Source organism: Lemur catta, chromosome 19 (assembly GCF_020740605.2).
Source record: "Lemur catta isolate mLemCat1 chromosome 19, mLemCat1.pri, whole genome shotgun sequence".
NCBI classification, from domain to species: Eukaryota; Metazoa; Chordata; class Mammalia; order Primates; family Lemuridae; genus Lemur; species Lemur catta.
Window position 1 is genome coordinate 6214561 of NC_059146.1, and position 22618 is coordinate 6237178.

The 22618-nt window shown below is 37.2% G+C and overlaps 1 protein-coding gene across 5 annotated transcripts in view; it reads right to left on the minus strand.

Annotated features, from left to right (window-relative positions):
• CLOCK (clock circadian regulator) overlaps positions 1-18252 on the minus strand; it is a 93741-nt gene extending 75489 nt beyond the window's left edge. For 4 of the 5 annotated variants that reach the window (XM_045533048.1, XM_045533050.1, XM_045533045.1 and 1 more), the window contains exons 1-2: positions 17996-18020; positions 16844-16922 (exon numbers count right to left, since the gene is read on the minus strand). The gene's annotated coding sequence lies outside the window, so the exon portion shown is untranslated. Of the gene's footprint in view, positions 1-16843; positions 16923-17995; positions 18021-18131 lie in introns of those variants that run through there. The other variant, XM_045533047.1, reaches the window with a different exon arrangement.
• Positions 18253-22618: the final 4366 nt, after the last annotated feature.

Below are 22618 nucleotides of genomic sequence, written 5' to 3' on the forward strand. Positions count from 1 at the left end.
AACCTAATTTCTTTTTAAAAGCCACCAAATCATCCAAAGCAACCATCCCATGGCACAAACCTTAAAATGATCCTTGCCTCCACACTAATCAAGTGAATCATCTATTTTCTCCCAACACCTTGCCCTCCATGAACCTCATCTCAATTAACTACAGATGAAAGCTTTAGAAGTATAATGCCAACAGTAGCCTAGGATCATCACCACCCCATTTACTACCAGCAATAGTTTCCCTGCTGTGCAGACTGAATTGGTGAACAATTCAATGCCAAAAATACCATCATGAGGATCTGCTTTTTTGGTACAAACTGTCTCAGCCTACCCATGGAAAATGTAACTTGAGGCAAAGCTTATGAGCTGATGCTTTTTGAGAGGAGTTAGCAATTCCAGAGCAGCAAGATTGAGTGAAGTAGGAAAGGAAGTCAAGCAAATAAATGGTGTTGCATTACTGTGATGCCTACAGCTTCACTAGAAATTATAGCTAATGTCTTAATCATGTAGGATATTTCCAGACAGGCCCTATAGAAACACTATGCCTTGCAGCAGTCTGTGGGTGGTATGGATGGAAAAAGGCAGAGAATTTATCTGCTGCCTCCCTCCCATCTTAGGTCACTCATTGGTCAAAGTTTAACCACTGAGATTGTAGACATAGGTAATCCACTGCTTTGAATATATATTTAATTTTATAATATACATTTAAAATAAATATATAGTACACACAAGGTCTCTCCCTGTCACTCAGGCTGGAGTGCAGTGGCACAATCAATGCTCACAGCAGCCTCAAACGCCTGGGCTCAAGCAATCCTCCTGCCTCAGCCTCCTGAGCAGCTGGCTAGGTGCACACCACCATACCAAGCTAATTTTTCTATTTTTTGTAGAGACAGGGTCTCACTATGTTACCCAGGGTGGTCTCAAATTCCTGGCCTAAAGCAATACTCCGGACTCAGCCTCCCAAAGTGCTGGGATTATAGGCATGGACCACTGCACCCAGCTCTCATTCAGTTTCTACTAGACAATGCTGGTCCAGTGGTTCACATTAAATTTCTACTGGACAAAGCCTGCAGTGCTGTTTTCCTCTCTGCATTAATCTGATTTGTCACAGAAATGTGAAACAGCTTCCTGTCATTTTTCCTTTCGTAGTCATAATCTGGAGAAATGAAAATTTCTAAATTTGCAACTGTTTTTAATGAAAGCTAAAAGCAAACTACAGAGATGGGCTCTACCAGCTTCTTTTACAGCTTCTTGAAAGATGATGTAATACTTTGGGCAATATAAAAAAATTAAAATAACAAATGAAAAATGATGTAATAGTGACAATTTATTTCTATATTCCATCATTCTCCTAGGCAATTCCATCATTCTTCCATTTTCATATTATCTTTTAAGAGGGATGGAAATAATTCATGAGTAATGATGGAACAAATCTTAGAATGATGAAATCACAATGTATAGAAGAATATAACCAATGCAAAATAGAATAAGTTTTATGCAATTTTTAAAAAAGTAAATTTCACCTTTATTCTTTAAGACCTCTAAGAAAAAACGATAGTCATGAAATTATTAGTCCTTACAAATAGTTAGAAGTGTTCAAAAAATAAATTCAAAAGCTAAAATTGAGTGGGTATGAGTACTGATGGTATGCCAAGGCTTAATCAAACATTTCTGAGTATAGGCTGAGTATTCATAATCCAAAATCTGAAACTCTTTGAGCACCCATATTACACTCAAAGAAAATGTTCACTAGAGCATTTCACATTTCAGATTTTCAGATTAGGGATGCTCAACTGGCAAGTATACTGCAATTGTTTCAAAAGCCAAAAATATCTGAAATCTCAAACACTACCAGTCCCAAACATTTCGGATAAAGGGATACTGGACCACTAATAGGGAACTTACAAAGCATTTTTCTTCCCTGTCCTGCCAAACTGTATTTTAAGATAGACAAAGGGACCTAATTAGTGAAGGCTGACCCTTCAAAGAATTTCAGCTAACAAGAACAACAAAAAAAGACATAAATAGGCAACACTCATCAATGTATGCTAAAACTATTAGGAGGAAAAGTGATGGTGAATTTCACAATGGATCTTTGTCAAAAACTGAATTCACTGATCAATCTTCCCATCTCTTGAAGTGGGAGGACCATATATTAGGTACTTGCTGATGTAAAGAAATACACAGTATTACTTACAGGATAGTCTTATAAAAAAAGAAACAAACTAGAATTTATGAAACCTTTATATCATACATTCTCAAGGGTAGCAATGTCACATCCAAGGAGATGAAAAAAATCTTACATAGTAAATTAAAATGGTTTCTCACATATCAAATCACTCCACTACATTTGTCCCAAGGTCCAGGGAGGGAGGAGGGCAGATAACAAGGAAAATAAAAGTCTTAAAAAAAAAAAAAAACCTCCTTAAAGGGATAATAATTTTAAAAAAAGGTTGAGAAACATTGCTTCAGATCAAACTTCCAGTCTACATTAATACAGGAGAGGAATAAATAAAATGACATCAAAAGGAAGCAATCAGACAAATCCAAAATGTAAAACATTATACAGAATAACTGACCCAGTTCCTTCAAGATGGAGTGTAGAAAGGAAAAAGGGGAGGGGAGGGAAAGCCAATTGTTCTAAATTTTAAAAAGACTTGGGAGTCTTTATTTTTAGAAATATGCTTAGAAAGGTTTACAGATGAATGATATATGTGGAATATGCTTTAAAATATTGATATTATTAGAAGGTAAATGGATTAGGGTATAGATGAAACAAAACAGGTCCTGAGTTAACAGTCACTGAAGCTGGGTGATAAGTAGGTAGGAGTTCATTATACTATTCTGTATACTGTTGTATATGTTTAAAACATTCCAAATAAAAAAAAAGCATGTTATTTTGATTTCTGAAAAAATTAGAACAGACCTGTATAACACACAGCTTGCTCAAACACTTTCTATCAAAGATAATCTACAAATCATTCGTCCTCCAAATACATTATACTCTTTTTAAAAAGACTCAAAAAATATAGCAACCAAATGGAAGGTATGTACCTCCCTTGAATCCTGACTCAAATAAAATAAACAAAAAAGGCATTTTTTTTAACAATTGAAAAATCTAAATATGGACCAGTCACTTTATATTAAGTAATTACTGTTAATTTTGTTAGGTGTGGTGATAATATTGAGGTTATATAAGAAAATATCCTAACATTTTAAGGAAACACAGAAGTAGTTAGAAATGAAATGACAATTTCTTTCATTCCTTGTTTTGTTTTTTTTTTTTAAATGAAGGCTGGAGAGTGAAAGAGATGATGAAAAACACTCATGTTTGCCTCCTGTCCCTTCAGAAAGCCTACTGATAAGACAGCACAGAAATACAAAAAAGCATAAATCTACAAAACAATAAAAAGAATGGAGAAGGAAGTTAATAGATAAAAATGACACAGTAGATTTCTGGGGAACAGAAAGCAGACCTAAGTGTGTTAACAGGTTGAACAAAACTAAGGTAAGCACAGCCCAAAATCTTACACATGAAAGGACTACATACAGTGGTGGTCTGAGTCAATCTTCCAGAGAATCCAGGCTCAGTGTTAGCTGATAAAGAGGCTGAATACAAAAGATGTAGGAAAAAGATTTACCTGTCCTTTCTCTCTACCTACTCAATGACTAAATAAGAACCAGTGTCACCCTTAGGTGCAAAAAGTGAAATACTCTTTCCTAAAGACATTTAAAACATTGCACAGAAAGAAATTGGGTCTTCTGATGGGGATGTTAGAATCCATTGAACCTAACAGTAGGTGCCCTGATCTTTTGCCCTAAACCAGTGTTCCATCTATATACAGAGTTACCAAACAGACTTCTTATTCCAAGATGGCAATGAGAAAACAAATCCAGGCAGGGCGTGGTGGCTCCAGCCTGTAATTTCAGGGCTTTGGGAGGCAGAGACCGGTGGATCACTTGAGCCCAGGGGTTCACAACCAGCTTGGGCAACACAGTGAGACCTCATCTTTGAATCAAAAAAAGGCAATTACAAACCATAGGGGAAAAAAATGAATGAAGAGTCAGAATACGAAGCAGACTAGTGACATGAGGTTGAAAACTGATGACGTACAAGAAAAGATAAGCAAATATTTTATTTCTTGAGTTCCATTACCATTATGATTGTGGATCTACAGAAAAGAAAAAATAATCCTCACACAATGATTAAGTAAAGTTTACTAAATGTTCAGTCAACTCACTGACAAAGCCTGAAAGTCTTAATTCTCATTACAAAACAGAATGTAAATGTTATGTAATCAACCTGGTCAAATACAAAAGAAAAGGTAAGAAATGGAAGCAGAGGAGGAAAAGAGACAAGATAGAGAAAGGGATAAAGGTCCTACTATTCTCATCTTACACTGCAGGGATTTAAAATGTAATGTCTAAGAAGTTTAAATATTTTATTTATAGTTACAAAGACACTATTGAAAGAACTAAACAGAATAATGTAACTTTAAACTTTGCAATGAAGAGGAAAGACAGAATAAGGACAGTGTAAGTGAGCTAAATCCTCATCTTTCTTAGCAGGGAGTCAATAGACATAATTTGAAGTTAATAAATCTAGAGATAAAAGCAGATCTTAACAACAACAAAAAAAAAACCCAGAACCAGATGGCTTCACTGGAGAATTCTACCAATCATTTAAACAAAGACTTAACACCAATCCTCCTCACTCTTTAGAAGAACTGAAGAAGAGAAAACATTTCCAAACTCACACTATAAGGCCACCGTTGCCATGATACCAAAACCAGACAAAGATACCACAAGAAAACTACGACATCCCTAATGAACACTAACTTTTAAAAATCCTCAAAAAAAAATACTAGCAAACCAAATTCAACAGCATTTTGAAAGTATTATATACCATGACCAAATGGGATTTATACCTGGAATGCAAAGATGGTTCAACATACAAAAATCCATCAGTGCACTACATCACATAATGAAGTACAAAAAGCCACATAATAATCTCAATTGATGCAAAAAAAGCATTTGGCAAAATTTAACACCCTTTCATGATAAAAAACACTCAACAAATGAGGAATAGAAGGAAACTACATCAACATAATAAAAGCCACATAGGAAAAGCCCACAGCTAATGTCATATTCAACAGTAGAACATTAAAAGCTTTCCCTCTAATATCAGGAACAAGACAAGGATGCCTACTCTCACCACTTCTATTCACCATGGTACTGGAAGTCCAAGCTAGAGCAATAACGAAAGAAGAAAACATAAAAGGTACCCAAACCAGAAAGAAAGAAAGAAAATGATCCCTGTATGCAGATGACCCTGAAGATTCCACCACAAAAAACCTGTGAGAACTAATAAATGATTTCAGCAGAGTTTCAAGATTCAAAATTAACACATAAAAATCAGTTGCATTTCTATACACTAACACAATGACCCATAGGAAAAGAAAGTTGTTTTTTTTTTTAAATCTCATTTACTATAGCATCAAAAAAGGATAAAATACTTCAGGAATAAACTTAACCTAGGAGGTGAAAGAAAGACTTGTACATTTAAAACTACAAAATATTGCTAAAAGAAATCAAAGAGGATACAAATATAATAAATGAAAAGACATTCTATGCTTATAGACTGAAAGACTTAACATTGTTAAAATGTCCATACTACCCAAAGTGATACAGAGTCAATGTGATCCCTATCAAATTCCCAATGACCTTTTTTGCAGAAATAGGGAAAAAAAACATGCTAAAATGCATATGGAATCTCAGGGGATCCCAAATAGCCCAAACAGTCTTCAAAAGGAACAACAAAGTTGGAGGTCTCACACTTCCTGATTTCAAAGCAACAGCAATCAAGACAGCATGGTAGTGACATAAATGCAAAGCTATAGACCAATGGAACAGAATACAGAGCCCAAAACTAAATCCTTGCATATACGGCCAGTGATTTTTGATAAGGGTGACAAGACTGCACAATGAAGGAAAAATAGTCTCTTCAAAAAATGATGCCGGGAAAACTGGATATCCACATGCAAAAGAATGAAACCAAACCTTTACCTTATACTATATACACAAATTAACTCAAAGTGGATTAGACCCAAATGTAAAACTGAAAACTAGAAAACTCCCAGAAGAAAACAGGTGAAAATATTCAGAACACTGGATTTGAAAACAGGTTATAAAAGCAAAAATAGACAAATGGGACTATATCACACTTAAAAATTTCTGAGCATCAAAGAAAACAATCATCAGAGCAAAAAGACAACCTAGAGGGTGGGAGAAGCAGCAGGTATCTATTCCCTCACAGTTCTGGAGGCTAGAAATCTGAAATCAAGGTGTCGGCGAGGCACCAGAAGCTGGTTCCTTCCGGAGACTCTAAGGGAGAATCTATTCCACGCCTCTCTCCTAGCTTCTAATGGCTGTCGGCAATAGTTGGCATTCCTTGGCTTGCAACTGTATCACTCCAATCTTTGCCTTCCTCATCACATGGCATTTTCCCTGTGTGTCTCTGTGTCCCTGTGCCTTCACATGGCCTTATAAGGACAGCAGTCATTGGATTTAGGGTCTAATCTAATTCAAATGTTCTCACCTGAACTTGATTACATCTGCAAAGACTATTTCCAAATATGATCACGTTCACAGGTACTAGGGGGTTAGGGCTTCAACACAGCTTTTGTGGGAACACAATTCAACCCACAACAGAATTGTTCTGAGTCTGCCCTTTGCCCACATATGGTGAAGATGGATTCTTCCTGGAAAACCTCTCCATCTGGCCATTATTCTGAAACCACCTATAAGATATGAGCTAGTGAGTTAGGTATCGTAGTTTGTATTTCTCAAAAGATCTAAATACGTTTGCTTGGGGGGGAACATAATATTTTAAAAGTCCTTAAACAGGAGAGCATCAATGTATGCTGAATAGCCACATGTATTTACATTTCTTTATGACTACAGTAGGGTCTGGAGAATGGTAGGAATATTTTCAGTGATGAAATTTTATATACTGTGATGATAATGTTGCTTATAATTGCTAATATTAAACATCTTTAGAGAAAAATTAAGTTTTAACATATAGTTTAAATCTCTTCCTATGGCTTAAAGAAAATGTGTTTGACCAACTAAACACATACTAGAGCATTAAATTTTCTTAGTTGATTACTAGGCTGGTATGAGTGAGAATTCCCAGTTGGTACAAATTAGAGTATTTAAATTTGGGCAAATGGGTTATAATGTGGAACATTTACTCCCATTTATGGTTTAGCATTTCAGTGGAGTAAAAGTTAATTTCGAAATAATTAAAAGCCAGACTATTAATTATTACATGCAGTAGTGATAAAATATTTGCTAAATATATGAAGAGTATATAAATACATGCATCTATATAAACATGGATGCATCAATATTTCAAAGGCAATTTCTCTTGTGGAATTTCTAGAGAATATTTTAAATATAAGTGAAGAGTGACATCCTTAAAAATGGCATTTGCCAAATATATGAAGCTTTTACTAATATAATGAAGGGATACTGGTTAAGTTGCCATTTTATAACATTTACAACTTGCTGTTTTTATTATCTGTTGTCAGACTATATTATTACATCTTTTTGCAGTCATGATGAGAGTAGTAGTGCAGGATAACGGTTAGGGCAAAGGAGAAAGAATTTTTGCTCTGTAATCTGAGAATATTACTTGAAAGGAGCATATGGGCGGAGCAGGATACAATGTGATTTGTTGAATGGGTACAGTATTTCTTTCCTAATTTCCCAAATAGACTGGTCAAGCCAGTTTTTACTGTTTGACACTGAAACTGTCAACATATTGTAGTTTGATGATTCAGGTGAGCTTTACCCATGAACAACAAAATTAAGCATGTATGATTAAATTTAAATACTTAGCTAATAGGCATAACATTACACAACAAATCATCAAGACCAAAAATAAATCTCTAATTAAGTGGACGATTCAGGGAATGTGATATTACTATTTTTTAATGACAGAAGTCTTGATCTCCAAATATTTTTTTCAACTATTTAATTAAACATGTTATATATATATACATATATATTAGAGTGTTTTTCTGCATTGGTAAGTAATATCAGTCATTTTACTGACTAATCTTTGTGATTATTCTTAATTACAAAGTGCTTGCTGAAGGTGTAGGAGACTGGAGATGTTTACTGACTTCAAGAGATACCCCAAAACTTTGCTTTTCAAATGAACCCTTGATGTTTTCTTTTTTGCCTGTGTGTAAAACATATGTATATTTTTTAAAAATCTAGTAGTAGTAAAATATTTTGTAAATTTATTTGCCATTTAATCTAGGTAGTACTGCATTGTGATTACCAGCACTAAAATAATTACTTTAATAATTATGATCTGTAATATACAGCAAGAGTCCAGTGGAGGATCATTAGAACCATACTAAACCTGAAATAAGTGCTTATTCCATCCTCAACTCTCATCAAGCCATCTGCTTATATGTAATTAGAGGAGGCTATCTCTTCATCCTTAAGTCCTCTCTGCCCCTCTCTACCTTTTGTTAAAAGCCCTGAGATTCTGAAGTCTCCTAAAGATGTTACTAGTGAGTGCTTTCTGTAGTTATTATAAAAATAAAATATTGTGCCAGTCATAAGTAGAGACTTGCTTTTATTCACGGATATATTTTGATTCATAAAATAGTACCTCGCCACAGGAGATACTTAATTATTTTTTAAACATAAGGAAATGCAGAAACTACTCAAAAGAATTGGAGTCTATTTGAAATTAATTTCAAATGGATATTCTAGAACTCAAAATCTCAAAGTAAAATGAAAAATACAATAGATTAGTTTGGACAAAAGAGAAGACAGATGGTGTACTGGAAGATAGGTCAATAGAAAATATCAAAACTTAAGTATAGAAAGAAAAAAATTTTTGCAACATGTGATACATAATCATTAGGTGTATCATGATTATGTAATACATAATCATTAGGTATAATTAGAATCCAAAAAGAAGAGAGGGGCAGACCAATATTTGAAGAGGTAATGACAGAACTTTCCAAAGCTAAAAGGCATCAAGGCACAGGTTCAAAAAGCTCTATGAACATAAAGCAATATACTTACAAAGAAAACCACACTTCAACACATCACAAAGTGCTATAAAATTAAAACAGAGAAAATCTTAAAAGTAGCCAAAGAAAAATAAGAGACACATTATTCTCAGCAAGAATACAGCTGATACATTACCTTCAGTAAGAGTGGTAGCTGACTTTAACAGAAACAAAGGAAGCCAGAAAGCAATGAAACATTTTTAAAATGTTGAAAGAAATAACCACCAACTTAGAACTTTATTTTTTTTTTTTTTTTTTTTTGAGACAGAGTCTCACTTTGTTGCCCGGGCTAGAGTGAGTGCCGTGGCGTCAGCCTCGCTCACAGCAACCTCAAACTCCTGGGCTTAAGCGATCCTACTGTCTCAGCCTCCCGAGTAGCTGGGACTACAGGCATGAGCCACCATGCCCGGCTAATTTTTTTTTTGTATATATATTTTTAGTTGGCCAGATAATTTCTTTCTATTTTTGGTAGAGACGGGGTCTTGCTCTTGCTCAGGCTGATCTCGAACTCCTGACCTCGAGCGATCCACCCGCCTCGGCCTCCCAGAGCTAGGATTACAGGCGTGAGCCACCGCGCCCGGCCCAACTTAGAACTTTATATCCAGTGAAAATATCCTTCCAAAAAGGTAAAATTAAGACATTTTCAGACAACAGAAATGGAAAAATTCCCTGTTAGTAGATAGGGTACCATCAAAATATACACTAAAGAAGAGCTATTCAGATAGAAGTAAAATGATCCCAGATAGAACAGAAATGCAGGAATGAAGAGCCCTAGGAAAGATAAACACGAATAAAAATTGCGCCAAATCAAATTAATAACAACTTTGGGAGTTTAACCTATCTAGGGAAAAAATGCAGAACAATATAAAAAAAGTTGGAAAAGAAGTTAAAATGTTCTAAGAAATTGTCATTATTGGGGAGTGGTAAAACTGGTCATTTGTATTGCACTATTAAGTCAAGAATTCTTGACTTAATCTCTGAATAATCACTAAAGATACAGTAAAAGAATAAATAACAATAAAAGGGAAAATGGTATAAAATAATTTGATAAACACAAAAGAATGCAAAATGAGGAATAAAAAGAATGCAAAACAGATGACTCAAAGAGAAAAACTATTTTCAAAAGAAAATAGATAGGATCTTAAAGGTGATGATAGTTACAAACTCAACTATTAGTGAAAATGTAAATGAACTAATTCTTGAAGAAAGGACTAAAACTAAATTAACATAATGAAAATCTGTATTGCATTTATTCACAAAGACATTCAGAAAAACATGATGAGAAAAAAAGTATATTTACAAATCAGCACATATTCCCCTTGCTATTAAATTGTAACTTGTACATACATATACACATAAACACAAATGCTGGAAAAAATATTAACAGGGTTTACCCCTGAGATTTGAGGTGATTTTTGCATCATAGATTTTTCTTTAAAGTTTTTGGTACTTTACTCTTTTCCAATGAGTATGACTCACTTCTACAAAAACCACAAAACTATTTTCAAAAGAGTCAGTATTATAAATTTTGGTAATGATCAACTCCAACAGATTTACAGAAAAATAGAAGAATATGATCAAGTCTAAAAATAAGCTAAACAATATAAACTTATTTCACACAATAAACTCTACTGGTGAAACTAAGGCAGCTTTATAATGACAAACATATCATTTCTAATAGAGACAAAAATTCTCAGGTAAGAGTTAGAAACAGCTTTTTCACTGACTAATATTTCTTTCATTTCTCTTCTTGTTTCTAATAAAAGTGTGTGACATTTCTATTGAACTATATTATCAGTTAAAATTGCAAAATAAAATTTGTTCTTTCTTATTTTAATTTGTTTTTTCCCTAAATAATTTCTAATATTTCTTTAACTGAAATTTAAATATTAAACATAGAAGAAAACCAGTCATCACTTTCATAGCTCAAAACTTTACTTGGCAAAGGGATTTCAAAGAAATATATAATACCAAGCATCTTGGAAACATGTTCTAGTAACTTTTTTATTATTCTAAGTTACACAAAAAGGTCAACTTCTCCCAAGCTCTTATATAAATATAAAACTAAGCAAGTTTTTAAAATACATTTAAATTTGGAGCAGAAAATAATAGCCATGTTTGGTACACACTATGAAAGTAACAAAACATTAAAACAATTACTAATGTTTACTGAACACTTAACTATGTGATAAATACTTGTTTCTCTATGTATTAATAATATGCATGTATTGCCTCATTTAATGCTCACATAATACTATGAATTAGTATTATCTCCATTTTATATTTAAGAAATTGAGGTACCAAGAGGTAACGTAATTTGTCCAAGGTTGTACAGCCAGTTAGTGGTAGAGCCACCATTTGAATGCCAAGCAGACTAGCTACAGAGCCCAACATTCTTAATCACTACAAGGAAGCATACGGCCTTGTTAAAGTAGTTTGCTATCTTTGCTATTAAGTTTCAGGTAACAAAGAAGAAGAAGCTGTACACAGAATAAAAACAGACATTTTAACAATCTGGTCATGTCACTGAGAATAAATAGAGAAAATAGTAAACATCTAAAAAAACTTCCTAGTTTCCTGACAAAAGCTAAAAAAGTAAAAGGCAGTCACTATCAAAAATATTCAAAAAACATGAGAAAATGTACAACTTCTAAGATAGTTAACACGTTAAAACTACATATTACAATAAATTTTAAGATCATATTTGCTGTCTCTTGAAAACAGTTTAACAGTTTTTCTCCCCAATTTAAACTGGAAGATGCAGCATACATTAATATTATGTGCCAAAGAGATGAATGAAATTTCACAGACATCCTATATTAAGCTAAGGTCAATTTGCGGGGTGACAACAATTTTTTAGTATTTCGATTTGCCACTTGGGGAACTATTTTAAAAACTCTGAACTTAGACCACTGTAAAACAAGGTTACAACTCAAATTTTAATCATGTATGCAGACTAGTTCACAGATTCCCATGCTACTAAGAAGGCTTGGATATCCAAGCCTTGGAAGAGCATTGCTATTGAAATGATTTACGCTCTTGAAATTGCAAAGTTAATTTAATACAATTCAAAGTAAAACACCCTTTAGAAAGAAAATACACCATCACAGAAATCTTGAATTCACTTCATTATCATGGATCATTCTTAATTTATTGTATATTTATGGCCTATTTTTTCCAACAAAAAGCACAAAGTTTCTGTTTCATCTAGTTATCAATACAAATTCAGTATCATGCTATTTGAAGTTTAATTCTTCTGAAGACTACTCTATGAAAATTTTTTGGAGTATCAACTCCACCTATCACTCCTAAAAGTGGCAGCATTATTTATTATTTTAAAACCTGAAGATAAGCGTCCAACAGAAAAAGACTGATAAGTAAATTATCATACAAATACACAGATGAGAATACCATGTAGCTAATAAAAATAATCACACAGTATAAAAATACTGACATAAAAATGTTGATTATTTACTGTTAAGTGACTAGAACAGTCTGCACTACAGTGGATGCATTATAAGCCCATAATATCAAGTATCTCTAAGTCTACGTATACTTATGCAATAGCTAAACAAATGTAAGAAGATATTCCAGAAAATTAACAACAGTATCTCTTGGTGGTGAGATGTCCAATGGTAGTTTAAAAATTTAATGTGTGCTTTTTTAGTGTTTCTCACATTTTTGACATTAGGGATGTGCTAATTTTATAACTGGGGGGAAGAGATCAAGAAAGAAATAAAGGCAACTATTTATATTAAACCATATTTTAACACAAATGATAAATTCTTATCTAGGCACACAGTTTAACCCTCATTGGTACAACCCCTATTTGTGCTTTAAAAAAAAAAAATTACAAAAATCTCGGAACATGAATCAATCTGTAGTTTCATTTTTCCATGATTTGACATGAGAATTAAAAATGTAAGTACTGAATGTGAACTCTTTGAAAAAGATGAAAACGTTTGTCTTAATGTCATTATTAACAAAGATACAAAAATAAAATATCTGAAAAACAAAAAATAAAACATATCCGAAACAGTATACTATAAAAGTCAAAGCAATCCATAAAAATTCATTTTTTTACAAGTGTTTTCTCCCTGTAGACTTCTAAGATTTAAAATAAGCAGAATTACATCTTTGTGAAATATATAACTAAATAATTCTGAGTTGAGACTATATTTATAACAATGAATTTTGTTAATTTAACATTTGCATAATCAAAAACATGGAGAAAAACAGGAATCTCTTTATCCACCTAAATGACGGAAGTTACACCTAACAAGGCCAACAAGTGGTTGTAAAGCTACCTATAAATATAAATGCCACTACATAATTATAGTCAATTAGTAAGAATTAAATTGCTGACACTTAGAAGTGTTCTATAAATGATTCATACAATGCCATCCAAAATTTTAGATTCAAAAAGGAGGAAAATGCAACATTCACTGGTGTAATGACTACAAAAAAATACATTTTAAAAAAATATTTTACTTTATGCAGATGCAAAGAACTGTAAGGAAAAAGATACAAACAATAAAAGGTAGTTTTGCTATAGTGTGAAACTCTGAGTGACTCCCCCACAATTTTTTTATTAAAACATTCATAGCAAATAAATATTTGACACAGCACTGGAAGTAAAAATGTGGGGGAGAGATGACATTAAATACGTGCTTTGAGGAAAGAATGGGATAGGAGGAAACAACTTTCTTTTAATAACTAACACTGTCTGATGTAATTGATGGTAGATAACAATTAACTGATAGAATTGCCTAATTTAATATTCCCAGCAATCCTGAAATCTAAAGATTGTAGAGGTTGTACTGTAACTACCAAATAAAATAGCAAATGGCTCTTTCCAGTGGGAAAGCTTAAGAAACAAAAGTATTAAAATAGCTATCAGATTAGGGAAAAGGGTTGGGTGGAGTTAAATAAATGAATAAAAATTAAAAAAAGAAACAAAAATAGTTATCAATCTCACAGATACCTGCTATAAGGATGCAACTTAAATCCATACACTAAGAGCTAAGATCTAAGTTTGTTCTATCCTTTAACTAATTAAAAGGCTGAGATACATATTCTCTCCCTCAAAATCTCATGTCCCCCTCCAAAAAAGCTGGAAATAGTGTCACCCTTACAAACCTTACATATATTTTTCTTCTAGAACCTGTCATTTTCTATCTTGTGTTATAAGCAGTATGTATATGCTCTTTTAACCATACTAGATGTCAAACCTACTGAGGGCAGTCAATGGTACTGCATCTTTCTTGTGTACCTCACATAGTATAGTAAATAGCATTGATTGATTAATACTCCTCTGCAAACTCTCATTACCTAAAAAGAATTAAGGCTCAGTAATTCTCAGTAGCTTGGTTTAAAACAAACAAACAATGCTCTGGAGCTATCAGAGAAGAGTGCCGGTGCACACGACCTGTCTGCTGTCAATTAAGCACAAACCAGATCAAAGGGCCTCTTCTCCCCTTTGCCCTTCAAAAGCTGGACTTCATCCAAGTAAGTCAGTGTCCCTTACTTGAGGACAGAGTCTACTTAGGTTCACTCTGGAGGACTGGAAGAGGCTCATGTAAATCTAGAAGGTTTTCCTAGTGGTCTGCAAGTCCAGGAGAAAAAATTCAAAGTATAAACCCATGAGCCACTGATCAGGTCAAAAGCCAAAGAAAACTCTGTAATTTGGACTCTAAAGAGTCCTGTAAAATTCATGGACTTCATGGGGAATTCAATCTACATCAGATAAAGCTCACATCGGTATGACCTTCCTGCAAACTCTGCAAATGCCTGCACACCTGCTGGCCCCTCACTAGTAAAAAGATGAGTATGCCCTAAGGTGTGTATCAGATGTTAACTTTCTGACATACTCCAGGTAATTTCCCTGCTCTGTGGGTAATAACAGAGCCCATGGTAAAAGCAAATTGGCAGGAGCAGATGATCATTCAAAGACATTTCAGTTTTCAACACTTAAGAGGATACAGTGTTAACAGCGGCTATGCTGAGAAGGGATGTGAACTAGAAGTGGAAGCATGTAATAGGGTTGTCCCTTATGTATGCACCGTGTTGTTTTAACTTTTCATGAGTATCAATTTACTTCTTTAATTAAAAAAAAAGTAAATAAAATTTTGAAATGTGATTCCACTTTTTAAAAAGATTTAATAGGCCCACACAGTTCAAATGAAAAATAAGTACATTGCAGAAGTTTGGATAATAGAAACCTACATATCAAACAGAAATAATTGTTGTAGCCTACAAAAATAAAAAGTAATACTGGTAACATTACCAAAAATGCCCACAGCAACTGCTACCCACTACCCACTACTTTGATTATATGATATTAGTCAGCAGAGGGAGTTTGAGTAATCCCCCCTAAAATTGCATCTACTCTTAACAATCCCTCTTTCAATCTTAGCTTCATGAAAAAGGTTTACAACAATCCATAGCCATAAAAAATTAGATTTTTTGTACCAACAGAACACTGCTTCTCAGTTTTGTTTTTCCATAAGAAATAACTACATACACACACACAAAATTTACGGTTCACTGCGGTTCATGTCTTTTTTCCTTAAGAGAAGGAAAAGTTTCTCAACCTGAAAACCAAACTAACCTAGACAATCAAGTAAGTGTACTATCATTTTACTGGAATGTCCATATTCTCCAATTGTCACGAAATTTTGGGATTAATAAAAGTAAAATTGTATACACCTATGACTCCTGGAAAAAGAGGAAGGGGGACACAAACTATACTCTAAAAGCAAAATCATACAGCCACAATGCCAAATGTAAACGATGTCATTATACACAGGGTGTTCCAAAAGTCACCACACATTCGAAATGGGAAATTGTAGCTAAATGTACCTTTATTGACAAATATTCATTACAAAATTTTTCCTTTGTATAGAGACTTTTGGGACACCCTGTATTTGAGCAAGGCAAAATATAAATATCTTTAAAAGATAAATTTGTCTGTGACATCAGTATCTTAAAAATTAAAGTGTAAATAGCCAAATTTATCCTAAAATTTCTTTTTAGTTCACTTTTCTAAAAAGCATTAAGAGAAATCATATTGAAAATGGCCAAAATCACCAAAATTAGGCAACCAAAAAGCATACAAATTATTTTGGGGAGGAGGATTTTTGTTTAATCTGGTTTATAAATCCATAATATGGTCACAAAAAATAAAAAATATGAAGACATACACGTAGTACATCTCATTTCCCACCCTTACCTCATCATATTACTTCTCCCTCTTCCCCAGTTACTAGTTTTCCAGTATGCGCCCAGTTTTATACACAGAAGAGCAAACATAAGTTTAATTACACACACACCCCTTAACACAAAAAATAGGACACTATTCTCTCTGTCCTACAACTTTTTTTTTTTTTTCAGTAACAAATTTTTGAGATCTTTCCATGTCAGTACACAAGAGAGCTTCCTCATTCTTTTTTCATAGCTGATCCTGACTAGTTCTACCACATTTTCAGTCCACCTTCTTCAGGCTAACCTTTAAAGACATTCTGTTCAGTCAACTACTTAACACTTGAATCAGTTTTCTTCTCCCAACAAGATTTTAAAACAAACCAGATTTGAGGTGTCCCAAGGGGTAAGTTTCAGAGAAAGTAACTCATTATCTAAATTACATCCTTTTACGAAGGCTTGTTTTCAAGCAGGTAGAGGGACATATTCCAGTATTTTCTCCTCTGATCATTTAAAATAAAGCTACAAATAGGAACGCGGTCTTCCGGTGAAATTACCTTTCCTTTGATTTTGGGAATCAGCGTTAATAGTCACAATGACTGTAAAAGTTTCTTTACTTCTTGTGCTTTTCTTTCACTGCAAAAGAAAACATTGCGGTGTTTGTTTGTTTTGGGTTTTAGAAGAAGGCTTGAAAGCCTTAAAGTCATACATAGCATGGTACTCTACTAGCACGAGAAACCACAACCTGATTTAATCTGCCAGGTGAGAGGCCGAGGCTTTACCTTGCAGAATTCTGCTCACTACTTTCAACAGGACGACTTCCACACCAGCCAAAAACACTTAAGAACATAAACTGTGGCGCTACGTGCTGGCAATTATTCTCCCGGGGCCAGGACCACCTCTCAGCTTGAGGCGAAAAACCTGGGGCTTCGCAGGCGGAAAGGGACCCAGAAACGCCAGCGGAGGGGACCGCGCCGCGGCGGGAGCCGGACGCTCGGAGCCGCGCGCTCCCCGGCGACCGAGCCCGGAACCGCGACCCCTAACGGAACCAGCCCCCGGCGGCGGCGGCGGCCGCTCGGACTGCAGCCCGCGGAGCGCGGGCCGGGCGGCGGGAGGGCGGGGGTTCCCCGGAGGACCTGGCCGCCCTGGCGCCCCATTGGGCGCCGCTCCAAACGTGCCCGAGTGGTGACAGGAATAAAGTGGGTCACAAGGCCTAGCGGGTCCCCAGCGAAAGCCCTCTTGGCACCCGGTGCCCGGCTTTTCCAGTCTCCTAGCCGCTGGAATCGGCCGCAGCCCCGGGAGCCTTCAGGCCACCCGGCCCGGTCGTGCACCCCAATCCCGCCCCTGCCCCGCAGGTAACCCCAGTTGCCCCAGAGGGCCTCTCGGCCAGGGCGGGCCTCCGCCCCAAGTCCCGGGAAAAGACACGTAAAAGCGAGACGCAAAACTTGGGCTTCAGCTCCCGCCTTCCCCACCCCTGGCCGCCGCCCCCCGGCCCCACACACACACCGCCCCCCGCGCCCTCCCCTTCCCCGCGCCCTCACCGTGGGGCTCGCGGCTGCTCCGGCTTCCTCCCTCCCCCACCCGGCACTCTGGCTGCGAGGACTTGGAGCCACTAACCCGGCCGCGTCCCGGAGACGCCTCGGCTCCCGCCGCCACCAGCACCTGGGGCTCTGAGTGGCACCCCCCACCCACCCCCCCAAAAAACTCACCGCTACTGTTGCCCGCTCCTCCTCCCCCTCCCTTCCCTTCCCCTCCTCCACCGGCGCCGAGAGCACGCATGCGCCGCCGAGGCAAGCCAACCGGCGGACGTCAGGCCCCGGGCCCACCCGGTGGGGCGCCACTCACCGAGCGCGCGCTCGCGGCGGCCGCGGACAGGCTGCCTTCGCGCTCTGGCTCTCCGGGGTTTCCTCTTTTAAACCGTAGCCGCAGGCCGAGTCCGTGATTGCGCTCCCTCCCGGCGCATGCGTCGTCAGTGACCCCGCGGACTCGGCGGCCGGTGGAGACTCCGCGCTCGCCCCTCCCCTCACTCTCCCTGGCCCCGGCGCGGCTCGGTGCGCATGCGACTTGTCCCGCTAGGCAGCGCGGAGCCGCGCCGGGGGATCCCGGGCGCCCGGGCCTCCCGCTCCCTCCGGCCGCGCGTCTGCGCGCTCCGCCACCGCCGCCGGGCGCCCCCTTCCCCGCGCCGGCCCGGAGGGCGCCGGTTACTAGAAAGCCGGGAGGCGGGGCCTGATGTGGCGAGGAGGGTGCGGCCGGTCCCGGGAGCGTTAACGTTAGATCCGGGAGGCTCTCCGGCTGTCACCCTGGAGGCCGGGGGCGAGAAGGAGGAGGAAGAGCTTCCTACCGGATGAGGAATCCGGAGGCAGAAAGGGGACCCTTTCTCCCTTGCAAAGTAAAACGCTTTGCCGGCGCCAGGTTAGGGTTTTCGTGTGTTGGTGTTGGAAGACTTTCCCCCCCAGTGGTATCACTCACGTTTCCTCTCCTGGGGCTGGGAGAGGGGGTGCCAAGGTGCATGGACCGCCAGCGACAGGCTTTCCCCATCTCCTGGAGGAGCGCGGCGTGGGTCACTTATGGGTGGGTGGGCCTAGGCAGACTGGACATGCGCCCTCGGCTGGAGGACGGAGGCAAAAGGAGGTCAGGAGGTGTTTGCTCTTTTGGAGTTTTCCCCCGTCCTTTTATGATGAGAAACGCCAAGTAACAGTGTAATAATGCAAGGTGGGGAATCAAGCAATGGGTACCCTAATTTTCACGGGTTCCCTGTTTAGGACAACGTGTGAATACTAATTGCTTATCCCAGGGGGAAGATTACTTCCCTTGATGTGTGAAGACACACTTGGTCCACAGGGGAAAGCAGATTTCAGTGCTTCTAAGTTACTGGAAAAGCGGCCTTTACAGTTCTGATATCTAGGGATTTCTGTGTTTAATGATTGTTCTTTAGATTTGAAGTAGAAGTCCAGCTTCTTGTTTCAAAAAATGCATTTTACTGTTTTGGCTATAAAACCCTCCCTTCAAGGTAACATTCATGTCAGTAAACATTTTAAATTCTTACTGTATACTCAGAAAAACGTCAAAATTGAGAAACTTACTGAGATCCCTAATCCTTCATTTGAGGATTTTTTTCTGTCGGGAGTGGGAAAGCATGATTTGTTAATTTACTTCCTCATATAGCAGAAGGGATTTTAGTAGATATTTTTGCCTGTTCAGCATTCATTTCCTATTCTGATAATTTCCTTTGAAGAACCCTTCCTTTCTCCACTCAGTCCATATGGTCTGGGCAGAACACCAGGGGGAAGGCATATTTGGGTGAATCCTCCGTCTTAAGCTGCAGTTACCAAGAAAGGTACTACGTCTTTTCCAATGGATTTAAACCTGGAAGAATGCAAGCCTGGGGCCATATTTCCATGCAGGAATTCTGGAAAAGAAGGCAACATGAAAAAAAGCAGATTCAAAAATGGAGATTTGGCCTAGAGATATATATGTTGGATACCCTGAAACCAATGTGGACTAGATTCCTCTGTAACTTTCAGTTAAACCAGTCAATAAATTCTTGTGTCTGCTTCTTTTATTGCTTAAACCAGTGAGAGGTTTTCTGTCACATGCAATCAAGAGTCCTAGCTGATACTGGTAAGTAGCAAGAGAGGAGGCAAGATTGATAATACTGATAAGGTAGATTGTAGCCAGATAAGAGGACTCTCTCATTCACCTACAGACTTGTTGATATGGCCCTCCCTGTACCTACCTGAAGAGGAGAGAGAGACTTAGAAATAGCCAAGAATGGGCTAAAGTAATCTGCATTTCTACCATTATATATAGCAAGGATGTGTAAATTTCTCATGGGTCGTTTGATGCTGTGTAGAAAGTGCTGTCCAGGTCTGAGCCATGTTGACACCCAAGGGGGAAAGAAATTCTAGCAGCAAGAGGCTGGGTTTACTTCTGGGAGAGGGAGCTACAGGAGAAGAGAGAGAACTAAGTAAAACCAATTCATCTCCATGTCAAGCAAGGAACTGTGAAGTGGGGAGGCTGCCTCAGAGTTTGTAGGAAAACTCAATGTGCCCCATTAAAGAGTGAATATCTAGATGCAATATGGATTGTACAGTTACGAGAAACTTACCCCTTTCTTCCCTCTTCTCCCTCCCAGCCCCCAACACCAGAGGGCTGGGCAAAGGAGAGGGAAAAGACTGATTAAAAACAAACCCAACTTTCCATCTTCAAAGTTCCTTAAGTCACAAGTTCAGCCAGAGAATATTTGGCTTGGAACTGAGACTAGAGTTTTAAACTAGACAGACATAATAACCTGGAGTGTGGGGGAAGGGTTCAAAAAAGTATGCAAGCCTTCTTTAAAAGATCTGCTGCTTATTGCCTCTCAGTTTTTAATGTGTATATCAATCACCTGGGGATCTCATTAAAAAGAAAATTCTGGTTCAGTTAGTCTGGGATCGGGCCAGAGATTCTGCATTTCTAACAAGCTCCTTGGGAATGCTGCTGATTCTAGGACCACGTTTTGACAAGGCAATATAAAGTAGAGAGGGGAGTTTCAATAGAGCACAGGTGGCAGGGAATAGACAGATAGGATGAAATATCTGTTTTGTAGGTCAAAATGGTTGAATATTGGCAATTTTTTAAAAAACCTTTAAGACTACCCCATTGAATAAAAAATTCATTCAGTAAAATGGGGAACAATATTACATATTAAGTAATTTTCATGCATTCTGACAAATATTTATACCCTACTTAGATGAAAATGTATAAATGAAGCAGTATATGGAAGTAGTAGTGCCCTGTGTTGGTAGGCCTGAGTCCTTGCTAGAAGAAAGTTTGTGTACACTTTGCAAGAGTGGGGCTGGAATCACAACCAGCCAGTTCTAACATGGTATAATTTTATGATTTTTACTAATATTAAATCTTTGGAATTGTGTGTGGATAAACCCACTTACTGCCACCTGGTGGAGCTAAGATTTAAAAGGGAAATATGTACCCTTTTTTTAGCTCTCCTAAATACTACTAGTACTTCCTCTGTTAATTTTTTATTTTAATTTTTTTTATTTTAAATGTACTTGTAACTGTTACGGGTACATAATAGTTGTATATGTTCTTAGGGTACATGTGATGTTTTGATACAGGCATACAATGTGTACTAATAGTATTCCCTCTGTTTAACTTAGAAAATAGCTAAATATATATTTATTTTAAAAAGTAAGATTACATTTAGGGGGACATTTTTGCATTTGGTTTCAATTGGAGGGGAAAATAATGTTCATATTTATATGCATTAGATGGCATTAGAGTTACATGGTAACTTTATGATAATAAGGTTCTTCCTTTCATTTCCACAACTGATTTATGCTGAATAGGACTTTATCCATCCATTTTTTAATGGGTTCAGGAGTTGCTCATAATTGCCATAACTAGGTAATTACTTCTCGGACATGTGTGCATAATGCTATAACAAAGACTACTGTATGTGACCTCTCTTTGCTTCTCTCCAGTCCCAAGATGTATATTTCCATAAACCCTTCTTTGCTATCTCAGAAGAAAGGGGTTTTCTTAATCTTTTCCAAAATTAGATCACTTGATTTTACTTTATCTGGTGAAATAAATTCTCATTACCTTACTCAAATCTGCATTTAACTTTCCTTCCACTTCATGGTTCTCTGCAGCCTCTAAGACCCCTAACCTCCTACCAATAGCAACAAAGAGCTCTTCTTGACCCCATGTTAAACTGCCTCAATTCTCACCAATTTATTTTTATAATCTAGGCATTTAAACTAGTCTAGATTCACTCACAAACATCAGTGAACATCCATAATCAGAATTATGGGACATCAATACAAACAAAATAGAAGAAGAAAATCTGTTATTGAACTATTATGTGCTAGATTTACCAAGCTTTCCTCTAAAAGTGATATTCATTATTGTGCCAAGATAAAACATCCTGCAGGCCTTTTGCAGTGTCCTGATATTGTATGTTTTCTCTTGTTGAATTCTTTTGTGGTTACTATTAAAACATAGGTAGTCCCACAGTATACTTTCTCACCTCTCTTTCTCAGGATTTAGAAACTTACATGTCATACTGTCTTAATGATTCTACAGTTTAACTATTAGAATACCTAGTAATTTTCTAACTTAATAACAGAACTATTCAAAACAATAATAATGAATGGGGATGTTTCCTATGTACTTTTCAGAATCTATAAATGATGTTATTAAATGGTTAATAATTTTAGTAGGTAACAGATTTCAAAGAAAAAGTATATGGTCATAAATTTTAAAGTTTTCACTCAAGGCTCTGAAATAATAGACATTAAAATGTGTTGACTTAAATGAAACTTCATGGT